Source organism: Caretta caretta, chromosome 11, assembly GCF_965140235.1.
Source record: "Caretta caretta isolate rCarCar2 chromosome 11, rCarCar1.hap1, whole genome shotgun sequence".
Lineage (NCBI taxonomy): Eukaryota > Metazoa > Chordata > Testudines > Cheloniidae > Caretta > Caretta caretta.
In genome coordinates this window covers 77,443,276-77,470,165 of record NC_134216.1, presented here as the reverse complement: position 1 = coordinate 77,470,165, position 26,890 = coordinate 77,443,276, and the positions used below count along the sequence as shown (strand labels likewise).

The window sequence follows — 26,890 nt, the reverse complement described above, 5'->3', positions numbered from 1 at the left end:
TGAAAACTCATCTTTTCCTGGTGTCTGTTTCACACCCTCTGCCAGAGACGTTCCCCATTCTTTCTCCAGTTCAGCTGGCAGCAGGTCTCGTGCGAGGGGCGGGGGAGAGCTGAGATTTCAGGCTGCCGTCTTATGGCGGGATTGCTGCGATTAACTGGCTGAATGTGCTAATTCTGAGGACGAAACGGGGAAAGGGGCAGATATCGAGAGTCAGGGAGTGAAATGGAGAAAATACAGGAAGCATTTCGAGCAAGGGCGAAGTGCAATGACCAGAATCCAGAATATTCTCTGCACCCCTTGTCTAACTCTGGGCCTGATTCTCTTCCGCATTGACAGCCCTTTCCCTGTCTCCGGCCGTGTCTGGAGGGCTTTATGCCCCTGTCCAGCCCCTTCACACTGCCAGGAAGGGAGAGGTGTTATGGAATCTTAGCCCAAAGAGGAACCAGGCCCTGTGTCACCTTCATCCTGGGTTTCAGATGACCCCGAGAAGTTGGGGGGCCACCGGCGCCTAGAGCATGGCCCTGCCACAGAGGCCCCGCCCCCAGTCATCCTCTTCCCCCGAGGCCCCGCCCACCCACTGTTCACTCCTCTGGCCCCCGAGGTCCCCCTACCTGCCCCTCGCTCCTCTCCGCCTCTTCCCCCAGGACTCCACTCACCCCCTGCTTGCTCCTCTCCGCCCCTTTCCCCGAAGGGGGGCTACCGGGGGCCATGGGGCCAGGCACCCATCCCTTTTCTCTGTCTTCGGTGAGCGGGGGGCAGTGGGGTCCTTGGGGAAGGAGGTGGAGCAGGACAGGAAGAGGCACGAGAAGATGGGGCCGCGGGGGAAAAGGCCGAGGGGGGTTGGGGTGCAGGTTTTGGGGGAAGAGGCGGAGGGGGGATGGGAAGAGGCAGAGCAAGAGCAGGGCATCGGGCTAAGAGGCAGAGGGGAGCGGGGTGCAGGCGGGGCCCCCACTTCTCTGGAGCTTCACTTCCAGCGCTCGAAAGATGACCACGGGCCCACGGGCCTCCGGCGGGGAGACCCGCCCCACATCCCCAGCGTTTCCCCCCCGCATGGACGGCCTTTTGGGGGAGGCACCATCCCAGGCATCCCCATGAAAGGAGCAGAACAGGGTTTACCTGGGGTGGGGAGTGTATGGAGAGCGTCTCAGGGCCGGTGGAGATGTATTGCCCTGGTGAGCAAGTGTGGCTAAAACACAGGCCTCGCTGTGAGCAGGATTTGAACCTGCGCAGGGAAACCCGATTGGATTTCGAGTCCAACCCCTTAACCGCTCGGCCCTCACAGCTGTGAGTGACGTGGCCCCCAGTGGCAGTCTCTACTGGAGCGGCTGGAAGCCGACGGGAGGGAGCTCTCCACCCTCAACGAGCAGCCGTAGCCATGTTGGCAGGAGAAGCTCTCCCAGCACCATAGCACTGTCCACACCGGCGCTTAAGTCCGTGTAACTTGTGTCACTCGGGGGGTGGCTTATTCACACCCCGAGCCACATACGTTCTACCGACCCAAGGGGGAGTGTAGACGCAGCCTTAGCAGAGACGCGATTAAGATCCACTTCCTGGACACTACTGTGCTAATAAACGATGGTCACATAAACACCACCCTATACCGGAAACCTACTGACCGCTGTTCCTACCTACATGCCTCCAGCTTTCACCCTGACCACACCACACGATCCATCGTCTACAGCCAAGCTCTGCGATACAACCGCATTTGCTCCAACCCCTCAGACAGAGACAGACACCGACAAGATCTCTATCAAGCATTCTTACAACTACAATACCCAGCTGCGGAAGTGAAGAAACAGATTGACAGAGCCAGAAGAGTACCAAAAAGTCACCTACTCCAGGACAGGCCTAACAAAGAAAATAACAGAACGCCACTAGCCGTCACCTTCAGCCCCCAACTAAAACCCCTCCAACATTATTCAGGATCTACAACCTATCCTAAAGGATGACCCAACACTCTCACAAATCTTGGGAGACAGGCCAGTCCTTGCCTACAGACAGCCCCCCAACCTGAAGCAAATACTCACCAACAACCACACACCACACAACAGAACCACTAACCCAGAAACCTATCCTTGCAACAAAGCCCGTTGCCAACTGTGCCCACATATCTATTCAGGGGACACCATCACAGGGCCTAATCACATCAGCCACACTATCAGAGGCTCGTTCACCTGCACATCCACCAATGTGATATATGCCATCATGTGCCAGCAATGCCCCTCTGCCATGTACATTGGCCAAACTGGACAGCCTCTACGTAAAAGAATAAATGGACACAAATCAGATGTCAAGAATTATAACATTCATAAACCAGTCAGAGAACACTTCAATCTCTCTGGTCACGCGATTACAGACATGAAAGTTGCGATATTAAAACAAAAAAACTTCAAATCCAGACTCCAGCGAGAGACTGTTGAACTGGAATTCATTTGCAAATTGGATACAATTAACTTAGGCTTGAATAGAGACTGGGAGTGGCTAAGTCATTCTGCAAGGTAACCTATTTCCCCTTGCATAATGACAGGTTTCAGAGTAACAGCCGTGTTAGTCTGTATTCGCAAAAAGAAAAGGAGTACTTGTGGCACAAATAAATTGGTTAGTCTCTAAGGTGCCACAAGTACTCCTTTTCTATTTCCCCTTGTTTTTTCCTACCCTCCCCCCCCCCGCCCCCCCGGCGCAGACTTTCTTGTTAAACCCTGGATTTGTGCTGGAAATGGCCCACCTTGATTATCATACACATTGTAAGGAGAGTGATCACTTTAGATAAGCTATTACCAGCAGGAGAGTGGGGTGGGGGGAGAGAAAACCTTTTGTAGTGGAAAACACCCATTTTTTCATGCTTTGTGTGTATGAAAAGATCTTGTGTATTTTCCACAGTATGCATCCGATGAAATGAGCTGTAGCTCACGAAAGCTTATGCTCAAATAAATTGGTTAGTCTCTAAGGTGCCACAAGTCCTCCTTTTCTTTTTACTGATAAAGTTTGCGGATGATACCAAGATGGGAGGGGTTGCAAGTGCTCTGGAGGATAGGATTAACATTCAAAATGATCTGCACAAACTGGAGAAATGGTCTGAAGTTAACAGGCTGAAATTCAATAAGGACAAATGCAAAGTACTCCCCTTAGGACAGAACAGTCAGCTGCACACATACAGAGCAGGACGTGACAGCCTAGGAAGGAGTACTGCGGAAGGGGATCTGGGGGTCATAGTGGACCACAAGCTAAATATGAGTCAACAGTGTAACACTTGCAAAAAAAGCAAACCTCATTCTGGGCAGGATTAACAGGAGTGTTGTAAGCAAGATACAAGACGTAATTCTTCTGCTGTACTCCATGCTGATGTGGCCTCAGCTAAAGTATTGTGTCTAAGTCGGGGCGCCACATTTCGGGAAGGATGTGGACAAATTGGAGAAGGTCCAGAGGAGAGTAACAAAAATGGTTAAAGGTCTAGAACAGGGGTTCTCAACCTTTTTCTTTCTGAGGCCACCCACAACATGCCATTAAAATCTCCAGGGCCTAGTGTGGGAGGGGGAGGCTCTGGGCCGGGGAAAGGGGGGAAAACAAGTTTGCATAGGTATAGTTTGACTTCTGTTTTGGGTGGGCAGGGGCCAGTGAGGCTCAAGCCAGCTCCGACATCGGGGTCTGGGGAGGGTATGCTACATCCACCCCTGACTCACCTCAGCAGGCCACCCGCCTGTCTGGACTTGGTGGGGGGCCTACAACCAAAAATTATAACTCAAAGGTGGGGGGGCTCAGCTCAAAAAGTTTGAGGTGAAGGGAAAAGGATAGCTAGGGGCTGTGTGCAGGGGGGTAGCTCAGGGTTCAGTGAGGGGGGTAGCTAGGGGCTGTGTGTGGGCAGAGGGTAGCTCAGGGTGCAGGGAGGAGGTAGCTAGGGGCTGTGTGCAGGGGGGTAGCTCAGGGTGCAGGGAGGGAGGTAGCTAGGGGCTGTGTGTGGGCAGAGGGTAGCTCAGGGTGCAGGGAGGAGGAAGCTAGGGGCTGTGTGCTCTCAGGGCTCCCCTGCGCTCCCTGTACCCTGAGGGCTCTGCCAGCCACAAAGCAGCCGGGTCCCCCCGCCCAGGCAGCTCTTACCAGCTGCATGAGCAAAGGGGAGCAGCTTCAACCCCCTGCAGCAGCAGGAGACCAGGCAACGCTGCGGCTGCCTGCTCCATGGCACCAGTCAGAGCAGCAGCTGTCCCACGCTGCCGGACTCTGGCTTCCCACCTCCGACCTAGCCAGGGGGTGGAGAGAGGAGGTGGTGGAGGGGGGGTGTGGAGCTACCCCAGGACTGCCCTGCTCTTGCACTGTAGTTGGGGGGGGTGTAACACCCCTGTGTTCCCCCAACTCTGCTCATGGGCTCAGGGCTTCTGTCCCTTGGGGAGCACCGGGGCTCGGGGCTCCAGAATTCAGCCCTGCTGCTCCCGGCTTCAGCCCTGCGGGAGGTGCTGGGGTTCGGGCTTTGGATTTTAGCCACGGGGCCCTGCGGCCCCCCTGAAAGGGTTCATGGACCCCCAGTGGGCCACGAACCCCCTGTTGAGAACCGCTGGTCTAGAAAACATGATCTACGAGAAAAGGTTGAAAGAACTGGGTTTGTTTAGTCTGGAGAAGAGAAGACTGAGAGGGGACATGAGAACAGTTTTCAAGTACATAAAAGGTTGTTAGAAGGAGGAGGGAGAAAAATTGTTCTTGTGAATCTCTGAGGACAGGACAAGAAGCAATGGGCTGAAATTGCAGCGAGGGAGGTTTAGGTCGGACGTTAGGAAAAACTTCCTGCCAGCATAGTTAAGCACTGGAACAAATTACCTAGGGAGGTTGTGGAATCTCTGTCATTGTAGGTTCTTAGCAGGATCGACAGTCACTGCTCAGGGATGGTCTAGATGAGGGGTAGTCAATTATTTTTTGTCAAGGTCCAAATTCTTCATCAATGTACAGTCAGGGGCCAGACTGCAGAGAAAATCATTTAAAAAAATAATAATAACGATAATATGTAAATAAAAAGTTTGTGGGGTCCGTTCAAAAGCGTCTGGCAACCCGGATTTGGCCCGTGGTTCGCCTGTTGACAGCCCCTGGTCTAGATAATACAGGAGAATTACGGAGACCTCGGGAATGGAGGTTGTTCGTAACTTTGCCCAAGCCGTTATGGGCTGCTCCTCAGGGCGGAGTGCTCGGAACGGGGGCTCACACTCTGCAGCGGCTGCCCGGCAAGTTTCTGATTCTCGCCCCCTGACTGCAAGGGTGATGCGTGAGGCACCCGGGGGCGCTTTGGCACCAGTGGGTGCGCAGTGCAGGCCGGGGCCCTTTCAAACGCAGCCGCTCCTCCAGAGCGCGGCAGGCGGGCAGGAGTTCGGGCTCCAGCAGCTGACGCTCTCGGCCAGGTTCCAGCAGCAGCTCAGGGAGCTTCTTTCCTGGACTGAGACTAAGGTTGCAGGCTTGTCCCCCTCCCAGCCAGAGGCGGGAAACAGCCCCTGTGGCTCGTGCCGACCCCAGCACTCCTTCTCGGGAGCTCACAGCTGTGCCTGTGAACCTCAGCGTCTTCACCTGTACGTGGCTGGCCTTCCGCGTGGCAAGTAGTGGGTGGGGGTGGGGACAGGCAGCCCCGATGTGCCGAACTGGACGATGCCATGCCGGCACAGCTCAGTATTTGTTGGGTTTTTTGTTTTTCGTCTCCGCTGCTGCCTGACTGCGTACTTCTGGGGCCACGTGGTGTCTGGCTGACGGGTCCGTCTGTAACTCTGGTGTTCGTATTTTTGAGGTTCTACTGTACTTAGTCCTGCCTTGAGTGCAGGGGACGGGACTAGGACGGTCCTTCCAGTGCTGTGATTCCATGGACAGGACTAATGTGAGTTTTTTAATCTGACTTCCTGCATTACACCAACAATATGATTTTATCCAGCCATATGGCAGCAGGGCTCACCATTCTCCCCGACGCCTCCCCGAACCCCCATTTATCGCCCCCGACCCCACTGCCTTCCCTGGTTCCACCTCTATCCCCCCCATTGCCCCAGACCCCTGCTGCCTCCCTCTCCAAACCTGGGGCTTGCTGAGAAAAGCGAAACAAAGAAACATGCAAGTATCACTTTTCACAGCACACTGACTAGCTACCTGGGAGTCTGTGAAAAGTGATACTTGTATGTTTGTTAATATCACTTTTCACAAACTCCCAGCTAGCTACTGAGTGTGCTGCGAAAAGCAATATTCAACATACAAATATAATTTTTCATATTATTTGTGAGTCTGAAAAAACCCTACATAAATAAATTACGAGGATTTGGACACGTGTAGGTGCATATTTATTTGTTTTTCCTACAGTTACGTATTTTAGGGAAAAGTGTCAATGCGGCCACCGGCAAGAATTGGTGGGTCACAGTCCGAGGCCACCAAAAAATGTGTTCGGAGAACCCCTGGTTTAAATGTACTAATAGGCAAAATCCAAACCAGCCATGTCTGCCTGAACCTTTTCAGGCAGGACTTCAGGTATCACCCAAAAGATCTTATTTTTCTTTGGTTCCATGTATACATTTGCTCAGATTTTACTTCTCCATTAAAAATGTAACCAATTCCCAGCTGCCTGGCAAGTGAGAGCTGGCTGAGTTTCCATGGTTCTCCCCGCACCCTTATGGGTGTGCTGCCAAGGGAGCAACACACAGGCCGGCAATGAATCTCAAGTGCCTCTAACTTGCCTAGCTCTTCTCAGCCATTTCTCTTGCTGTGAGCTGCCCTCCTTTTGAGCCCCACCAACTTCCTCACATGCAGGAACAGCAGCAGATTGCCATCTTGGAGCAACAGCTGAGGAAGGCGACTTTTCTGTCAGCACTAGAGTGGTCTATTGTATTGTGCTCTTCTTAAATAAGCAGGATACTGTGATCGTTCAGTGAGCGTGTCTCAGCTTTGTTACGTCGAGTGCTTTAAAAGGGGTGATGCGCTGCACTGTGTGGGCTGAGAAAGATCTCATGTGCTCCCCATCATCAATTCTGAGATATGCACTGATTGGCATTAAGGCTTTTGGGGTGATGGCTCTATGACTCAAACTCAGTGGCTTTGTTTGGTCTACCAGAGTCTGAGGTTGGTGATCTTCGGGGATGGTACAAGCTTTACCTAAGACATTTAAGCGAGTTAGAATGTGGATGGAAGACGATAGAATGAATGATGTGCGAGTTCCTCCCAGTAACAGGGATAGCCGTCTGCCTCTGAACATAGCTCAATTCTTATTGTGCTTAACACGCTGGAATGTGAATGGCTGCTATGGGTGGCTGATAATCTATGAACATCATGTAGTAATTCCTGGATTTTTAAATTATTGTTTTAGCTGGACGCATGTATAATGTTTGATCAAATACTGTTCAGGGAGAAAGGTATAAAACCATCCAAGTATTTGCTATGTGTAGAGTGGTCATGTTCTGTGGGATACCTTCTGGAAGAACAGAAGGTTCTTAGTGTGGTTAAGTAATTCGTGTCACATTCTGTGCTGCACCCCTGCACCGAAAAAAGGATTTTCTGCTGCTTACACTATTTGCGGCTTCATTGGGTGAAAATAAAGAAGCAACAGTGGCCAGGTCTGAGTGTCCCTACTCTAACAAAAATCTTGAAATAGTTCACTGTAAAATTAAAAACCAACTGTGGCTTGTCTTAAGTAATGGTAAGGTGACGTTTAGAAGGAAGCCTCCAGGTGCATCCTCACCTGTTCGTTGATCCAGCACAACTTCCTATACATTAGACTCTTACGACAGTCAGTAACGCTCTCTCTACCTCCACAATAGAGCTATTTAGAAAACGGGAGTTTGTATTCAGTTTGTACGAATGCTGTAATCTGGAAGGCCCAGATCCACAAAGGTATTTTGGTTCTTGACTTCCATTGGATTTCAGTGGAATTTAGGAGCCTAAATTTTACCTTGGTGGATCTGGGCCTAAGTAACTGCAGTTTGACAAACATGAAAGATTAATAATTTGTGCAAAATAAGAAGTAATTAACAAATGAGGACCATCAGAATCCTTGTCTGAGGACTCCTAAAGCTTCAAAATACTTTAATGTTCTTATGAAATAATTCACATCCACTATCATTTCTTTGCCTGTAGTAAATATATTGTCCTTTTTAGTTGGCACACTGTTCTGATCGTTGTCTGTACAGTAATCTTTTGAGTAATTCAGTTCAGTTAGATGTTATCAGTCACCTGGAGTTTCTTCCTCAGAAGCTGTTATGGCTTTCAAGGCTCTTCTCTTCCTTAATCTTTCTGCATTTGTGATTGTCATAGGATGCAATGGGAAAAATCCAGAAAGACCTGAAAGAAAGATGATTTATGTTTATAGCTGGAGTTGCAATATGACTGTTCTAGACTCACAGATTCAAAGGCTAGAAGGGAGCGCTGTGATTATCTCGTCTGACATCCTATATGACACATGCTATAGAACTTCCCCAAAATAATTCTGAGCATATATATTTCAGAAAAACATCCAATCTCAAGTTAAATTGTCAGTGATGGAGAATTCACGACAACCCTGGGTCAACTGTTCCAATAGTTAATGAGACTTTTAAGAAGTGAGAGTAATTGTCTCTCTCACCAACCCTCTAGTGGCTTGAAGTGCCTTTTACTCTGTCTCGGCCAGCTCAGTGTCTCCATAAATGAGACCCGTTCCCATTTCCTCAAAAAGAACAGGAGTACTTGTGACACCTTAGAGACTAACAAATTATAGCTCATCTTAATTAGCCTCTTACAGTTTGTATGACAACTCCCACCTTTTCATGATTCTCTGTATGTGTAGATAGATCTTCTTACTATATGTTCCATTCTATTCATCTGATGAAGTGAGCTGTAGCCCACGAAAGCTTATGCTCAAATGAATTTGTTAGTCTCTAAGGTGCCACAAGTCCTCCCGTTCTTTTTCCGGATACAGACTAAGAAGGCTGCTACTCTGAAACATCCCATTTCCTGTGGCCAAAAGAAGGGTGATTGCATATATACATGTTCTCAAGGATTCATGCAAAGAAATGAAGAAAGAGTCTTTGGTACTCCAAGTATGCGGAGGATCACCAAGGAAAACCTATTGTCTTTTAAGAGAAATAAGCAAATAGTTCAGATTGGAAAACACACTGAGTTACCTAGAAGTTTTTCAACCGGTTTTGTGACATGTGCTCCACAACCAATCCAGTGTTTGATTCTCTTGATGTTCAAGCCAACAAGCTTTTCATTGTGGCTATTTGGGAGTGGGTCATAGCAGCCCACTTGCTCCAAATACTTGCTGCCCCGTGCTCGCTTGTTATATGCGGCCACTATACGGAAGAAGGGTCTGTTGGCACAATCACCAAGAGCCAATCGGATAGCTACGTGTCCTCCATGAACATTTTTCATAAGGAGATGAGCTGAAGGGAAGATCAACAGGTGTCACAATAGATTTGATTATAAACAGATGCGTATAGACGTCGAGCCAAAAAATTCCAAAGGCCTTAGAGAAAAGCTTGGTTTCATTTAAAAATCAAGAAAACTGCTGTAACCTTCCCTTACGCAGCAACAATAGATTATTCTTCATGATGGAATCGAAGTCTGTACCTTGCCAGGAGATTGAGGTCTTACAGCAATTTATTTACAATAAAGATGACAGATTTGCTCTACCAACCCTTAAGAGAGTTCAGCGGTGAAGGCTGCACATTCTCCTCTAACTGTGATTGATTTAGAGGGATGCAGAAACTGGGGTCTGTCAGTACAACATGGTGTGCACGCACCCCTTAACAAGCCCTGTCTGCACTTACCAAGGTGCACCATGATGACCCTTGAAAGCACCTGAAAGAGGAAAAAGACCATGAAGGAATCCCCTGCCACTCCCAAACACAGAACAAGGGGCTAGCCCACTGCAGCTGTGCCGCTGTAAATGCTATAGGGTAGACATAGCCTGAGTTGACAGAGACGAGAACCTGAAAGTTATACACCGGACCCTCGCTAGAACACGCGTCTATATAACACAAATTCTGATAGAACGTGGTTGCGGATCCCAAATTTAGTAATGGTCATTAACTTTCATTGTAACGCGGTCCCCACTGTAACGCAGTACCCGCTAGAATGCGGGATTTGGCATGGATCCCAAATCCCACATTCTAGTGAGGGTCCAGTGTAGTTTGAAAATCCTGAGGGAAACATGGGAGTTTAGTTGCAAGCCCTGCCCTGGCCCCTGTAGATTCTGTCTCTCATGACCCATGTGCCATGGCGATCCTGGGAATGGAAGTTTCAAAGCACCTGCCCCCACTCCCACTTTTATGCTTTGGGGTTTAGGTAACTTTCAACCTCTTAGGAGCACAGGCAAAATGAAAAGATTTTTTTTTCCCCCTGGTAGCCCTGCTAGGCATCAGCCTCACTGATAACAATCCTGCTCGTAATAAAACAATAAAAAGATTTCAGGATCTGCTGGAAAGCAGCTGGTGGTCCAGCTTTGGCCCGCGGTCTGCCTGTTGGCTGCCCCTGTAATAACCCTCCCCTGCTTTTACAATGCTGGTTGAGAGTCACTCCAGGGTAAGGAAGTGGAGTACATGGCTCCCTGGGGGCCTACAAGTCGCCCTTGGGTGTCCAACTCAGGTGGACTTGCTGACGTGAAGCAGGGGTGCTGAAGGCTCTGAGACTCAGAGTCAGGAGGCGGTGAAGCCAGGTGACTTTCCTCCCTGGAAAAAGTGTGACCTTAAGGGGTTTCCACACTAAAGAGCTCCTCCCAGGGACTGTTCAAGAGCACCAGACCTATGGCAGGGAAACAGCCTGGAGAATGGGATTTTCAAAAGGGCTGAAGCAGGTTAGGCAAGTCCATAGGAGTTAGGTGCTTTGGAGGTTCCCACCAGACACCTAAATACCATTGAAAGTGTGGCCCAAGGTGCTTAAACACTAGGGCCCTGATGCTCAGCTGGTGTCAGTCAGGGAGGCTGAGAATCCGTGATAACGTCTCCTGTTAACCAAGAGCATCAGCCCCTGCGCTCAGATAGCCAGGGAGAGAGCAGGAGACAGCACTGGGCGCACAGATTCATGATTATGAATTATCTGCTCTCCTGAAATCTTCCCCTTTGGGCTCTGCTCTGAGCAGCCAGGAAAGCTGGGACTCCAAGGGCTCTCCCAGGATCTGGGCCCCTCTGGGCTGGGCAGTCACAGTGCTCTCAATGAAGCTCTGATCCACGAGTAATACGGGCACACAGGAACTGAAAATAACCCAACCTGCTGGGCCAAATCCCTCCCCCTGGCCTGCTCAAATACAATGAGAGAAACCCCCAGCAGCGCCCCTTACCCAGGAATCCCGTCACAGCCCCCTGGAGATTGTTCTCTCGAGGGAAATCCCGGATTCTCTTTTCCAGCTCAGGGGATTCGGGCACCGGATGCGGAGACATGGCCTCCTCATCCCTGCAGAGACACGAGCGTGTTTATTCCTCCCCCTCCTTTGCTCTAAGTTCCTGCCCCCCAGAGCCAGATGGGGAGTGGGTGGGAGCTGGGCCACAGGCAGGGCTAACGGGGCCGTCACCTCTGCTGCCCAGGGAATTTACTGCCCGCACGATCTGCCGGGGGGCCGGCCTGGAGACTGGGGGCCTCTCTCCATCCAGAGAGAAAACCCAGCCCAGGCAGGGCCAGCTCCCCTCACACCTGGCCCAGCCCCACGTTCCCCACAAGGCCCTGGGGGGGCTTCTCCCGGGGATTAGCGAGGGGCCCATTCTCCAGGCCCAGCTTCTCCTCAGCTTCTCCTCTCAGCCTCCAAGGGGCCTGGTCACTCCCCGTGGGGTGGGGGTTCTGGGACCGGGACACTGCCCCACGAGGGCCTGGGCTGGGACACTCAGCTCTTTCCCCACAGGCCCTCACACGGGACAGGCTTTGCGCCATGTCAGAGCTGGGGCCAGGTCCCAGCTGGGCCCTCGGGGTGACAGGCTCTCAGCCCCATTAATGATCCCCCAAGCCAGCCTGGTCCCAGGGAGGGTTCTCCAGCCCAGAGCTGTGGGGCACTCCCCTTCCCAGGGTGGGTCACACAGACACAGCGGCAGCAGCCCCAGGGCTATGGGGATGGAGTGGGGCTGGATCCAGAGGGTGAGACCGTCCCACGGTCGGGATGCTGGGTCTGCTGCCTGGGCTCTGAGCCCTGGTCTACACTAGGACTTTAGGTCGAATTTAGCAGCTTTAAATCGATGTAAACCTGCACCTGTCCACACGATGAAGCCCTTTATTTCGACTTAAAGGGCTCTTAAAATCGATTTCCTTACTCCACCCCTGACAAGTGGATCAGCGCTTAAATCGGCCTTGCCGGGTTGAATTTGGGGTACTGTGGACACAATTCGAGGGTATTGGCCTCCGGGAGCTATCCCAGAGTGCTCCATTGTGACTGCTCTGGACAGCACTCTCAACTCGGATGCACGATTGTTTGCCGTTGCTCTGACGGAGGGAGGGGCGACTGAGGACACGGCTTACAGGGTTGGCTTACAGGGAGCTAAAATCAACAAAGGGGGTGGCTTTACATGAAGGAGTATTTCAGGCAGGACTTCACGGAGGGTTCCAATAAGAAATGGTGCACCTAAGTTATTGTTCTTATTGGAACAAGGAGGTTAGTCTGGCCTCTGATTGATACATGGCTAGATTTACCTCGCTGCACCTTCTCTGTGAGTGACTGCAGTGTGACCTAGAGGAATGAGTCCCCTAGACAGGGGGGGAAGCAAATGAGTACAAAACAAATCTGGTCTATTTCTTGTTTTGATCCACTCCATCTATCTTTTACATCTTTGGCTGACAGCAGATGGTGCAGAAGGACTGCATGCCATCCACTTCTCATGGCTGCTCGGCAGAAGATGGTACAATAGGACTGCTACCCATCCTCATCGCTTGCCTGCCCGACAGAAGATGATGCAATAGGACTGCTAGCAATCCGTATCGCTTGCCTGCTCACCATAAGATGGTTCAATAGGACTGACTGCAGGACTAAAGAGAATGACCGGATCAAGTCACTCCAAATTTAGTCCCTGCGCCCATGTCTGCCCAGGTGCTCCTGATCGACCTCACACAGGTGACCAGGAGCACCTCGGACATGACGATGACGGCTACCAGTCCTATTGCACCGTCTGCTGCCACAAGGCAATGGGTTACTGCTGCTGTGTAGCAATGCCGTACCACGTCTGCCAGCACCCAGGAGACATACAGTGACGGTGAGCTGAGCGGCTCCAGGCTTGCCGTGGTATGGCGTCTGCACAGGTAACTCAGGAAAAAAGGCGCGAAACCATTGTCTGCCCTTGCTTTCACGGAGGGAGGGAGGGAGGGAGGGAACGGAGGCCTGACGATATGTGCCCAGAACCACCCGCGACAATGTTTTAGCCCCATCAGGCATTGGGATCTCAACCCAGAATTCCAATGGGCAGCGGAGACTGCGGGAACTGTGGGGTAGCTACCCACAGTGCAACGCTCCGGAAGTCGATCCTTGCCTCGGTCCTGTGGAAGCGCTCCGCCGAGTGAATGCACTTAGAGCATTTTCTGTGGGGACGCGCACACTCGAATATATAAAACCGATTTCTAAAAAACCGACTTCTATAAATTCAACCAAATTCCGTAGTGTAGACATACCCTGAGTCTTTTCCTAGCACAACGAGGCGTGGGGGCAGACAGAGCCCGGATGTATCTGCTCACAGCACTTCTGACACCCCAGAGGGGAAGGAGAGACAGAGCAGAGAGTCAGTGGCCATGGCCCAGCCGGCCCCCTGCCCCAGACGGGTCACTCTGCTCCCCCAGCCCGGCCCCACAGGCTGCTCCCCCAGTGGGGTGGAGACTCTGAAGGGCTGTGCTAGAGGGAGCAGAGCCCCGTTCACACCAGATGTTCCGCAGGGACGGGACGGCCGGGTCCTCTGTGCTGAGCCCAGGGCTGGAACAGCCTTTCACCAGCCTCCCCGCACCTCCCCGACAGCCCAAACTCCTGTCTCTCTGCAGCCCTGGGCCCCTGGCCCTGCAGACGCCCCGGGCCGTGCTCCCTGCACTGAGTTACCCTGTCAGCCCGAGTGACTCAGGGGCCGTCCCCTCCCTGCACTGGGCTCTGGGTGCATCCGACACTGTCTCACCTGCAGCAATTCCAGCACCGGCTGCTGACGCTTCCCCTCCAGCTCCGTGATCAGGGCGCTGAGCCGGGAAATCTCCTCACCCAGGTGGGTGGCATTTTCCTCCCTCCTCCTCCCAATCTCCTCGCCCAGCTCTCCCAGCCGGGCCAGGAGGAGGCGCTCCTGTTCAGCCAGAAACTGGTGCAGCCCCTCGCACTTGGACACCACCAGCGGCCGCTCCACTTCCGTCTGCCTCTGGGGTGCACAGAGAGACGCAGGGGCAGGGCAGGGACACGGGGAGAGCGGGTGTCTTGGGAAATGGTACAAAGCCTTGTCCGGGCTCCCCAGAGCGTTTCATTCAATCTCTTTGCCAGAGTAACTGTGGCTACACGAGAGCTTTTGCTCGTATAAAAACGTGACCCAAAATCACCAGCCCCCAGCCCATCCCCACCACTGTCCCAGCACCAGAGTGAAGTGCAGACCAGGCCGTGGCAAATGGTGCTTCCCAAACTGCCCAATGGCATCACTGGGACGTCTGACACTCGAACCCTGGGATCAGCAAAAGTCTCCCCCTGCTCTGCCCTGACCCCTGCCACATCTGTGCCTGTTCAGTGTTTTACTGGCCTCTCCCTCCGCCCCCCCTCCCAGTGCTAGAGACACAGAGCCAGAGGCTGCTCCCAGCTACCCTGGTGTAAACCCATTGACCCCAGTGGGAACTAACACCAGGGTCCCAGAGGAGTCTGACCTGACCCCACTGACTTCGGTGGGCTCACTCCTGATGTACACCAGGTACCTGAGAGCAGAGTCTGCCCTGCACTGGTTAAAATGGCCCTGACCTGTCTCCCTGTAGCGACCCTGGAAACCCTTTAACCTTCTGAATGACCCAGACCCCAAGCAGCGCAGAGACCCCCTGCTGCTGTTGCTGACACCCCTGTGCAAAGCGGCCGGGCAGGGCAGGGCACCTACCAGGAGCCTCTCCCTCTCCTTGTCCCAGTCGGATTTCAGGCCCAGGAGCTCTTCTGTCTCCTCCCACAGATGCTGCAGGCGGGTCGGGATTTGCTCCTGCAAACAGATAATGGCTCTGGGGGCTGGTTTGGGGTCACTGGTTTGGGCCCAGCGATAACATCGTCACTGAGCAGAGTGAGGCTGTGGGAGCAGGTCCCCCTTCTCCAACCCTCTGAAAAAGTGACCTCAGCTCCAAGGTAGCTCCCCGGCAGAGCTGCTGGGCCTGGCCCGCTCCAGCCCAGCACCATCATCTCCAGGCTGTTTCCCTGCCATAGGTCTGGTGCTCTTGAACAGTCCCTGGGAGGAGCTCTTTAGTGTGGCAACCCCCTTAAGGTCACACTTTTTCCAATGAGGAAAGTCACTTGGCTTCACCGCCTCCTGACTCTGAATCTCAGAGCCTTCAACACCCCTGCTTCACATCAGCAAGTCCACCTGAGTTGGACACCCAAGGGAGACTTGCAGGCTCCCAGGGAGCCATGTACCCCACTTCCTTACCCTGGAGTGACTCTCAACCTGCACTGTAAAAGCAGGGGGGTTATTACAGGGGCAGTCAACAGGCAGACCATGGGCCAAGTCTGGACCACCAGCTGCTTTCCAGCAGATCCTGAAATCTTTTTATTATTTTATTATGATCAAGATTGTTATTATTTTTTATTATTTTCTCTGAAGTCTGGACCTTGACTATGCCTTGACCAAGAAATTTGGACCTTTATAAAAAATAATTGATTCTCCCTGTTTTTTGACATGTCTGGAACACAACGCAGACAGTGCTTAGTGAACACAGAGAACGACAACGGGGGTCTGTGGGTGTTAAACATGCACCACATAGGGGACACTGAGGCACACACAATATTCATCCAAACTATTATGAAAAATTCCCACTGCACAACAATCCCGTTATTAGGCAGCTCCCTGGCTCTAACCCAGGGCTGGTCAGACACACGGGGGGGCTCTGTAGCTGCAGAGAAGCTGCCCCTGTAACTCCAACCATGCAGATAACTGTTCCCTACCCTGTGCTCCTGGGCAGCCTCCATGGGAACCACCGTGCGAGTGCGGTGCGCCCAGGATCGGTCACACACCAAGCAAAGCGGGGGTTGATCCTCCTCGCAGGAGAGTTTCAGAGCCTCCTGGTGCCTGTCACCCACTCTCTGCCCCTCGGGCTCTGGCCCCGCCTGCAGCCTCAGGCGTTTCACTCGCTCCGCCAGGTTCCCCAGCTGCCCGTGGGGATGCAGGTCTCTCTGCAGGGCGGTTTCTCTGCACTGGAGGCAGGAGAAGTTTGGCTCTGGCTCCCCGCAGCACTGGCTGAGGCAGGCCCGGCAGAAGTTCTGCCCACACTCAATGGTCACCGGGTCTGTGAAATACTCCAGGCAGATGGAGCAAGTCACTTTGTCCTGGAAGCACTTGGCCAGGTCCCCAGCAGCCATGGTCCAGCCGCACTTTCCTGAGCAGAGGAAGTAGCCAGCAGCCCTTGAAATCTTTTTTTTGAGTCGATTGCACAACCAGGAGCCAATCACCCTCACCGGCGGGAAATTTAAACAAAACCAAAACCAAAGCAGAAGCCGTGCCCCCAGAAAAGCCCCCAAACAAGCAACGAGCTACTTAAAGAAATGAAGAGGTGATTTAATTACATACACAAAGAAGCCAAGGCTGCTCCCCTGTTTCTACGTCCCAGGATCACATTAGCAATGGGAGTCGGTGTTCAGCTCTTTGTCCTCTGTGACACATAAATCCTTCTCCTAGTCACTGCTTTCCAGGCTACCGTTCCCGAGGCTCTAGGTGCGGCCACCCGTCTCCATTCCCAGCTTTAGGGCCTTGCTTTTGGCTGCATTTGTTTTACTAATCCCAGTTTACCAAACTATCCAGGCTGCTCCATACAACGGCCCCATCATTAGCATTATTTACCACTCCTCCAAGCTGTGTTAGCCACAGTGATTTTATACTTACTTCCAGATCGTTAATTAAAAAGTTGAGACGTGAGGGGGCTACAGCCAATCCCTGTGGGGCCTCATTAACAGCTCCCCCATTCAGTGATGATGCCCCATTGACAGGTACAAGGTCAGACTTGGGGTCACAGAGCAGGGGGATTATTTTACGACTGTTTTATAATGCACCTCGTTTATTTATTCACAGGCTCCACCTACAGTGTCTGTCACTGTTGTATCTGGGCCCTTCTGGGACAAGTCTAGTCTCATTTACACTGGATCCACTCCAAAGTGAATCCAGGCCATCCCTCCCAGCCTGCCCACGAATGCTGTCTGTGGAGATCTATCCCAGGAAACAGCCTCACTCAGCCATGCTAGGGCTGGTGCCCTGATTTCTTGGCTTCTGTGGAAACACTCCCAATGGCCTTTCCCCTTCCCCTTCCCGCACATGCTGCCCCAGGCTGGGCAGATCCCATCTGTCTAGGGTTTGCCCCGCTTCACCTGCCACCTTTCCACTCATGGGACTCAGGGCACTTCAGTAATTCAACAAATGCCCTTGCTTTATTAGCACTGTGTCCAGGCCCTACTCAGGTATCAGGCCCCATTGTGCCAGGTGCTGCATACATACAGAACAAACAGACAGTCTCTGTCCCAAAGAGCTGCAATCTCCCTGCTTCCCTTCTCCCTGCAGGAAACCCTCTTTGCTACATCTTGGACCCGCTCCCACTGCTCTCTGGGTGATTGGCACTTTCACTTAGAACATTTTCTATGTGTTTCTGAGCCTCCGAACCATTTAATAAAATCACATCTCTGGGTGAGTTATGGTTTTGCTCCTTCCCCACCAAATGGGAGCGTCCTGAATGCAGCCAAACAGCTGTTTTGTGGTGGGAAGAAGGCCCTGGAAGGGTGGGGAAGGAGTTGGTCAGCAGGAGATGCTCTGTGGGGAGGGCAGAGCTTGGCTGCCGGTGGCTGCTAAGCACCCACTAATTTTTCCCCATGGCTCTCCAGCCCCGGGGCACCCATGCAGTCAGCGCCGATGATGCCCTCCCCCAAATCAAAAGTCCTTGAGATTTTGGGTGCATCTCTCCATGTTGTAAATGTTACCAGCTCCTGTGTGTGTGCGTGTCTCTCTGGGTGGGGGGGTCTGTGTGTGTTGATGCTTAAGTTGATTGTGAGGTCACGGATGCCAACAGCAAAGACTGTTCGGCCTCAGCATTCTTGCCCTGCCTTCAGTCTGCCAATTGCCTTGGTTGACAACGGCTGGTGACCCAAGGAGCTGCTGAGAGACGCGGACTATCCCTCTGTCAACAACTTCTTGCATCAGCTTTTTCCACAGGTTTTCGACAAAAGATGAGTTTTTACAGAAGGTAATTCCCACATTCTTTTCCTGCTCCTTCGATCGCACATGACAGGTTGGTGCCTCCTTCCCCACGGGCAGGGGTGGCCGACCTGGGGCTCCGGGGCCGCATGCGGCTCGTCAGAGGTTAATACGCGGCTCCTTGCACAGGCCCGGACTCCGAGGCTGGAGCTACAGATGCCAACTTTCCAATACACTGTGGGGTGCTCACTGCTCAACCCCCTGCTCTGCCCCAGGTCCTGCCACCTCTCCACCCCTTCCCCCTAGTCCCCTGCCCCTTCCCCCAAGCCTGCCATGCCCTCGCTCCTGCCCCTTCCCCACCAGAGCCTCCTGCGCACTGCAGAACAGCCGATTGCGGCAGGCGGGAGGAGTGGGGAGGAAGGGGGAGGCGCTGATGGGGGGGGCTGCCGCTGGGTGGGAGGTGCTGGGGGCTGGAAGGGGTGGTGGATGGGGGGCTGCTGGCCTGTTACTGGGGCTCTTTGGCAATGTTCTTTGGTCAATTCTGCCTCTTCTCAGGTTCAGCTTGGCCCCCCCGGTGCAGGGACGGGTGGGGGCCAGCGTTGCAACAGTCAGGTCTCAGCGTTCCGTTTTGATTTGAATGTGGGCATCTCTCCCTTCTCCGTCTGCTTCAGCCTGTCCCGGTCTTTGGAGGCAGATTTCGATGCTTTTATCTTTCAGCAGACTAGCATGGGTGAATTTCCATGGCTATAACCTAAAGGGAAGATAAAAAACTGGTGTAGAATTTAGACTGATAGCTCCATCGATAGTATTTCCCTTGGAGTTCCCCTAGTGCACTCCTTGCCTTCCAGTAGTGAATAGAAACCGTCTGTCTCATGTCATGATTGTCTAATGTATGTGAATTGTATTCCCCCATTGGGCTACATAAAATAGACGTGTTAAATCCCCCCTGCAATTCCTTTCCAGAAAAGGGGTTTAAATAAACTGCAGCCTAAATTTGTCATGGGTCTCGCTGTGATTTCTTTGTCCTTGTTTGGGTGGCCTATTGTTCTGATTGGACGTTATAAATCGTATGGGAAATTCTTCAGTTAAAGTTTACTGGTTATTTTCCCCATGCAACTACAGTCCAGATTTTGAAATAGTTGAGAATAAGTCAACATATCTGCAGCTGCTAATCCATCCTTCCAGACCCTCAAGCCTTCTAGATGAGAATCTTTGTTCCTTTTCCTGGCTTCTCTGGGAACAGAGGTGTCTTGGTTTTTGGCTTGGCCCTGTCTGTTCCCAGAGTCCCAACATTCTGTGCGCAAAGGAGTGGGGTTAATAATGAAGCATTTTTGCAACTAGGCCCCGGCAATGAGCAAAGAAAACAGAAATTGACCTTGGCTGTTTCCATGCCTGTCCATTGGCAAAGGAGGCGTGAGCTCCATGGGGTGAGAGTCAGACTAGGAACTGGAGCCAGTGACTGGGCTAGGACGGGATTACAGATCTGGTGCGTGGAGGTTTCTTGTTATAGAGCAAAAGGGGAGAAGCTGTGATGTGCTGTGTCCAAGAAAGGCTGTGACAAAGGTGGAACGGGGATCCTGGTGCCTCTCCCCAAGCAAACCTCAAAGCATCTCCTCTTGGACAGGAGCAGCAATTTTCATCCTAGCCGTTAAAGGCAACTTGAGGTTCATAAATTCACAGTTTCAAAGGCTCTAAGGCCAGCCCTGATCATCTAGTCTGACCTCCTGCATAACACGGGCCCTGGAACTTTCCCAGAAGAATTCCTCTTTCACCATGGTCCCAGATGTCTTCACCTGGGGCTGGGTCTAGTCATGGGGGTAGAGCTCAGTGATAGAGTGTTTGACTGCACATTAAGTGGTCCTTGGTTCAAATCGAAGTGCCCCCATTGAAGCCTTTGTTAATAAGCAGCAAATTTCAAAGAAACAAAGGATTCAAAAATGAACTAGATAAATTCATGGAGGATAGGTCCATTAATCACTGTTAGCCAAGATGGGAAGGGATGGTGTCCCTGGCCTCTGTTTGCCAGAAGCCAGGAGTGAGCAACAGGAATGGATCACTTGATGATTCTCTGTTCAATCCCTCTGGGGCACCTGGCACTGGCCACTGTCGGAAGACAGGATACAGGGCTAGATGAACCTTTCGTTTGAGCCAGTGTGGCCAGTCTTTTGTTGTTTATATTCTTTTGTTGTATGAACCAGTCCTGACTATTAGAGAAGCAGATGGCTTCAAAAGACCACTCTCTTGGATCTGGGAATCCTGGGCAGACTAATTCCCTTCCTTTAGAGTAGGACAGAAAAACCCATTTCCTCCGTCTTTCTATTCCAGGCTTCGTTCCTTTTTTCAAAGACTCACCTCTCGGGAGCACAGAGAGAGCCATGTGCACACAGTGGTCGTCCAACCTGCAGCCATGGAGGCATGCTCTGCCATCAGCCAGCAAGAACAGGCCTTGCCAGAGAAGCCCACGAGAAGCAAATGCTCGTGGAAGATCCTATCAGGCATGAAAAGACTCTGTGTCTGTAGCCAGTCTGACAACTCGATGGCAGATAGCGATGAGGAGAGAACAGTTTCCTCTCCAAGAAGGTGGACGTGCTTTTCCCTGAAGAAGGAGAAGAAGAAGAAGAAGAAGAAAGCAGCCAAGAACCAGGTGGCGTCAGAGGAGGAGAAGCTGCAGGAGAAGCAAGACCAAGTTGAACTGGATCTTACAGGTGAGGATACAAACCACATGGTTAGCAAGGAGCATGTGAGGAATACTCACACCAGTCACTCTACAAGCCTTATGGAAGCGGGGGAACGGTCCCGCTATTGTGGGGAACTTTCCTGGCTTCTGCACTACTCCGGTGAAATGGGCTAGAGGAAGGATCTGAGTCCTCGCTCCCACTTCCTTTCCCCAGAGGCCTCCCTGCCCTGGAGGACTCCCCTTCCACTCTCCTGTCTGGCAGAGTCCTCGTAACCCCAACAAGGCTGGGCCCAGGATTCCTGGGGGGGCTCGACCCCCAACCTTGCTGTGGCCACCCAGGACAGGGGCTAGGGTGTCCCCACTCCGGGGTGCTCTCTCTGCACTGAGCGCTTCCCAGACCCACTGATATTTACATACGATTTAAAGCAAATACAGTTTATTTAATCAGCAATTAATGTAAAAAAGAATAAGGAAAAATGGGAAAGATGAAAGGAAAACACATCACCCCGCTCTGTGGCAGGGAACGTCACAAACCATGTCTCTGGAACGTCAGGGCCGTTCACAGTTGGTTCCTTGTAGGTCCCAGGCCCCTTCTCCGGCCCTGGCTGTGCTGCAGGGATGCTGCGGGTCGGACACTTGCTCTGGTGGTGACCACACCCCTCCAGCCTTTGGGGAGTGGGTCCCTCCTTCCCGCTGGGTTCAGATCCCCCTCCCAGTCTGGCCTGCAAGGACCCTCGGCTGGGGGTGTCTCTCTGCGCTGGGCCCTTTGCCAGGGTCCCCCCTTGGCTGGCCCCCGTTGCTCTCCGCACCCAGCTCCAGACTGCTCCAGCTCCAGCCCCAGCCCCACTGTTCGAGCTCCGGCTCCACCCTGCCTCAGCACGGATGCTGCTGCTCTGCCTCCAGCCCCCGGGGCTGCTTCTCCGGCCCCACTGGCTCTGTGGCTGCAGCCCTGCTCCCAGCCCAGGGTCTGCTCTCCCTGGGCTGTCTCTCTGCCCCGCTGGCTGGCCCGCCTCTGCTCCCCAGCTCAGCTCGGGCCCCCGCTCTCTCCTTAGCTCGGCCCCACGCTGCCTGAGCCAGGCAATTCCAGCTCACGCGGAGGACGGGGACCTTTCTGACCCCCTGACTCCGTCATTAGCCTGCCCGCCCTGTCAATCAGGCTGACCTGGAGCATTGGCCTCTCCCCATGGCCCCTGAGGACTGTCAGTATCAGAGTACTGGTATCAGAGGACTGGTATCAGAGGACTGGTATCAGAGGACTGGGACCTAGCCAACCAAAAACCCCACTGACTTTGAGTAAGGGGCCAACAGTCCCCTTATACTTCCACATCAGGGCCGTCTCAGGGGACAGTGATGGGTACCTCAGACTCTGGAATCCATTCAGTGCCTGATCCTCTTGGAGAGGGTGGCAAAGGTCCATTGCTGAGGTGGGGAGAGCTGACAATGTCAGGTCACGCCCCTCTGGGGGTCTGGCTCTGTGGGATGGGGAGTACTAACATTGCTCCAGGCTGTAAGGGGAACAGAGAGGCTGGACGTTGTAGGAAATCATTTCTTTTCTCCTGGATCGGGTCCCTTTCATCAGGAAAATGCTCCCGAGGTCTCAGCAGGTCACAGCTGGGAACCGTACCAGAGCTGAGTCATTGCTTCTTGGGGGGTTAAATGCAAAATGAGGCCTGTTGCCTGTCACTGACGGGAAATGTGGGAAAGGGGAGAGGAAGAGTAGAAAAGAAAAGAAACTGGCCCCTAGGTAAGAGGAAGCCTCATGTGGTAAAAGCCCCTGGCTAAGAGGCATGAGATCGGAGTTCTCTGCTCAGTTCTGCCAACAACCTTCAGTCGGACCCGGGGCAATTCGCTTCAGGGCTCTGTGCCCAGCTTCCACCCTCTGAAACCAGGGAGAAGACATGGAAAAGCAAAATGTTTACAATGTTTCTTTCTGCTGCAGGGACGAAGAAGGAGCCGTCGGAGACGAAGGAGAAGTGGGAAAAAGGGAGCCCAGAAGAGCAGGAAGAAGAGCGCGCTCCCGTCTCCTCATTAACGAGCATCTCCCCTAGGACGATGGTAATGACGCTGTGTGGCTGTGCTCATGGAAAGCACCCCTTGCTGTGTGTGTTCATATCTCCCGGAGCTGGGATCTCTGACAGGAGAACGACCTGCCCCTTGCTCAGGGGGCTGAAAAGGAACACTCTTGAAGTGGGATCAACTCCAGCCAGTCTTTACGAGTTTCTCTGGGTTGTCGAAGGAGGCCCAGTTTGACAAGGGGGTTTAGGCACCTCAAGAAGCCCAGGGGTGCTTCGTGGGATTGGCAGACGTGCCTGGCTCAGGTGCCTGATTCTGAGGCACTTCCCATGGCCCACAGGCATGGCTGAAAGTCAGACCAGGCCCATCCCTGCCCTTGTCGGGGTGACCCGCATATCTCCTGGCTGTGGGGTTCTGGCCCATCTCGTGGCACCAGGACCACTTCGAGACAGAACCGATGAGTCTGCTCTCCAGCCTGAGCTAACAGCCGCATGGGTTTTAGCTCCTGTGGCAGGGGCTCCTGCATTGAGATCCCAGGTTCGATCCCGCCTGCCGACATCTGGCTCCGTCCGAGGTACAAAGGCACCTCGATGCCCTTGTGACTCTTGCTGTCAGGGACAGAGCACCCTGCAGCGCATACAAAAGTCTGCAATTCTGGGAGCTCCTGAGGTGCCGGGGGGCTGGAGTGTGGAGGCGAGTCGGCCACTCCGGTGTGCTCTGCTGCGTCCTCAGCTGCGGGCATCCAGGACAGACGGTGCTAATCCAGCGCCACGCAGGCCAGCCGCAGCAATCCCCAGGGGCTGCCCTGGGACACCCGGGCAAAGCCTCCAGCACCCCAGGCCCTGGGTTGAGGTGGCCCTGGAACCGGGCCCCCAGGAGTAACATTGTGCCCAGTGAGTTCTGACCCACAGGGCTCTGGCCCCGGAGGCCCACGGTTTGGGGTTCTCCTCAGCCAGGCAGACTCGCTCCTTCAGTCTCAGCTACTTTCTCTCCTGCCGGCGATTCCTGCCTGTTTTCTGGCAGCGCCTCACGCTGCGGGGTGGGGAAGGAAGAGGGCGTTTCCCTTTGGGCCCTATTCTCACTCCTTTCCTCGCCGACACTGTGGGCTGCCAGAGTTGCTGAGCCAATCTCCTCAGGCGCTCGGGGTGGGATGGGACATGGGGCAGGTTCTCCAGTGACCCCTCGGCGACACTCAAGGAGCAACTCGAATGGGCTTTGCAGGACATTGAGGCTTTCTCAGCAAAAGCTGGGCGTCCTGGGAGGAGGGGCTAGAGAGGGAGGAAATGGGGTGGTCCTTGGTGTCCCCGCACTGCCCGAGAGCCTCCCATCTCTTCTCAGGAGAGGGGGACAGAGCGTGGACGAAAGGCTGAGGAAACCTTGGCACCTGGGGAGGCTTTTGAGGAAACGGGCTCAGCCGGAGTCTCCAGGCTCCCTCGGCGCTGGCAGCCTCCCCCGGGGACAGACTGTTCCAGGGCAGCTGCCCGAGGGAAAAACTCAGTCCCCACAGGCTTTGTCCCTGTTCATTGCAGACTCTCGGGGAGCACCATTCCTCAGACCCGCTCCACGCCCTGCTGATGACAGCCGTGCAGGGTCTGACAACACCCACCCTGCAGAGATTTAGAGCCGCAGAGGAAGAGCTGAGGGCCATCGTATCTCTCCACGGAGACAAGATGGAGAGAGTAAGATACGCCCGCAGCGGGGCAGGGGGATGCTGGGCAGAGAGGGGGAGGGAGAATCGCCTCTCCTAGGAAACCGTTCCTGGGACACACTGGCATGGTGCTTTGAAGGTTGGCTCAGCCCCTTGCCATTCAGGGCTTGGCCGCGGGGATCCGCGGCGTCAGGTTTTGAAGTGTTCTCTGCCCGAAGGAGCTCTGACACTTCCCTGAGGACGCCCAGCCACACTGAAGGTGTGTGACAGCCCCAGCCCTGGCAAGGCAGCACTCACCTAGTCTGCTGACGAGCCTCCACATTAGGCTCCAGGAGCAGACATGGTTTCCTCAGACATGCTGCAGGGCCTTGTTTTCCAGCTGAAGTATCAGGAAGAATTTGGCTTTGCACGTCTCTCTCTGTCTCTCCCAAGCTCTGATCCTGTTTCCCACCCCGCTAGCAAAACAGGTCGCCCGAATCCTCCACCCAGGGTTGTCGCTCCTGCTCCTTGTTCGAGAGAGGCAAGAGCCATGACCAATTCCTCATGGAAGAGCCCTCGGGGGGGGCTTGTCCCTTTAGGGTCTGTCTGCCCTGTCCTGCAAACTCTGCAGCAGGAGCCTGAAAGCCTCCTGGCCCTATGGACTTGGGCTCCCAGGGCTGGCACTGTGGGACCAAAACAGGAATGCAGACTCTTCTGGGCTTGGGCTGGACCCTGATCTCTGAAGCCCAGGGAGGAGGGGAGCTTCAGAGCCTGGGCTCCAGCCCAAGTCACCACGTCTACACTGCTGTTCTAGGTGCCAGAGCCTGAGCCCGAGGGTAGAGAGCCGGCTTTAAGATTTGTTACGGCAGGTTTTACAATCCCGCAGCACAGAGGTTCTCCTTAGGGCTGGGTCTGTGCTGGCTCGCCCCATCCAACTAGCCCGGCCTGCCATCTCTAGGATGGGCTCTGGGGTCTGGAGCAGTGGTTCTCAACCTGCGGCCCAATCAGCACAGAGCTGCGCCCCATGGGACATCCTCAGGGCCAAACAGGTAGGATTGGATGTGGCCCACAATGGAAACTAGGTTGAGACCCCTGGTCTGGAAGAACTGATTGTGCTAGAAAGAGCAACAGGAAGCTGCAGAGACTGAGGAAAGGCTCCTGCAGGGAAGCCTTTGAGAGCAGGGCTGAGAGCAGTTTGCCATGGCAGGGAAGGCCCTGGGACATCAGGGGAGTTTGGGCTGTGCCCACTGTAAGGTTTTGGGGAAGGCTTTTGTGTGTGTTTCTGAGCTTTAAGGTGCTAAACCAGACCTCAGGAAGACTGGGGTTCCTGGACTTGTCAAAGCCTCTTTCTTCAGATTATGGAGGAGCCAAGATGGGAAACTGAGGTCAGAGGCAGCTTGCAGGGCTGCCAGGAGGGCTTCCCTGGGAGGAGGCCACTCTTTGATTCATCCATCCCTCAACTTCCTGGCATTCTTCCAGGTTGGAGACGTCGTGGGAGGGATCTTAATCTGGCTCGACAACGTCTGTGATCCCAGAGCCAGAAAAGCAGCGCTGAGGGCCACGGCCTTGCTGGCTCGCTCCCACCCCCAGGACGTGGTTCTGACCTGTGTGGCTCACACGCTGTCATCGCACAGGTAGGGAGCTGCTCTGTTATCACCTCAGTCTGTTATTTCTCTTCCTGCTCCCACTGACAGGCCACAGGCCGGGAAGGGTCCGTGGGGCTCACACAGTTGGAGGGAGTTTCCTGCTGTGCAGAGAGCTGTCCATGCTTACTAAGAGGAGATGGCCAGGCCCAGCCGCTGAGGAGCCAACCCCTCCTCCTGCACTCCCCGGGATGGAGACGTGCCAGTTTTCTGGAGAATTCCAGCATTGTCCTGATTTCTATGGGCCACCCACTTCCTCTCAGATCCAGTACAGGGCCAATAAATGACTTTGGGGCTCACTCAACATCCCTGGCTCATGAGGTCTGGCTGCTCCTTAGTGCATGAGAGAAGGCAGAGATGGCAAAGGCCCATGAGGCCCATCTGTCTATCCCCTGCAGACCAGGGCAGGATTGTTACCTGTCGTCAGATCCCTAGTTATTCCGTGGCTGAGGAATAGCTCAAAAAATACACTCATTCTTCTGGAGCTGTGCAGCAGAGGTAAATCTCTGAAGACAGAAATTTCCAGCCCTTATTGTTGCAAAAAAGACAAAAAATCATCCACACATGACCAGAGCATAAATGCAGTGCATCCTGCCTGAGTCTGCAGACAGCTGGCAATAATAGCTCTGAGAGGGGTGAGTGCCTCTTTTCATCTCAATATGTTGTA

The 26,890-nt window shown here is 53.4% G+C and overlaps 2 non-coding genes across 2 annotated transcripts; both read right to left on the bottom strand.

The window, feature by feature from the left end:
• Nucleotides 1-1,201: 1,201 nt before the first annotated feature.
• TRNAS-CGA (transfer RNA serine (anticodon CGA)) lies at nucleotides 1,202-1,283 on the bottom strand. Its single transcript has one exon. It is a non-coding gene; the product is annotated as a tRNA-Ser (tRNA).
• Nucleotides 1,284-8,005: 6,722 nt separating this feature from the next.
• On the bottom strand, nucleotides 8,006-9,274 carry LOC125629696 (uncharacterized). The gene is made up of 2 exons (XR_012664305.1): nucleotides 9,096-9,274; nucleotides 8,006-8,277 (listed from the first exon to the last, which is right to left on the bottom strand). It is a non-coding gene; the product is annotated as an uncharacterized LOC125629696 (transcript).
• Between the last annotated feature and the right edge of the window lie 17,616 nt (nucleotides 9,275-26,890).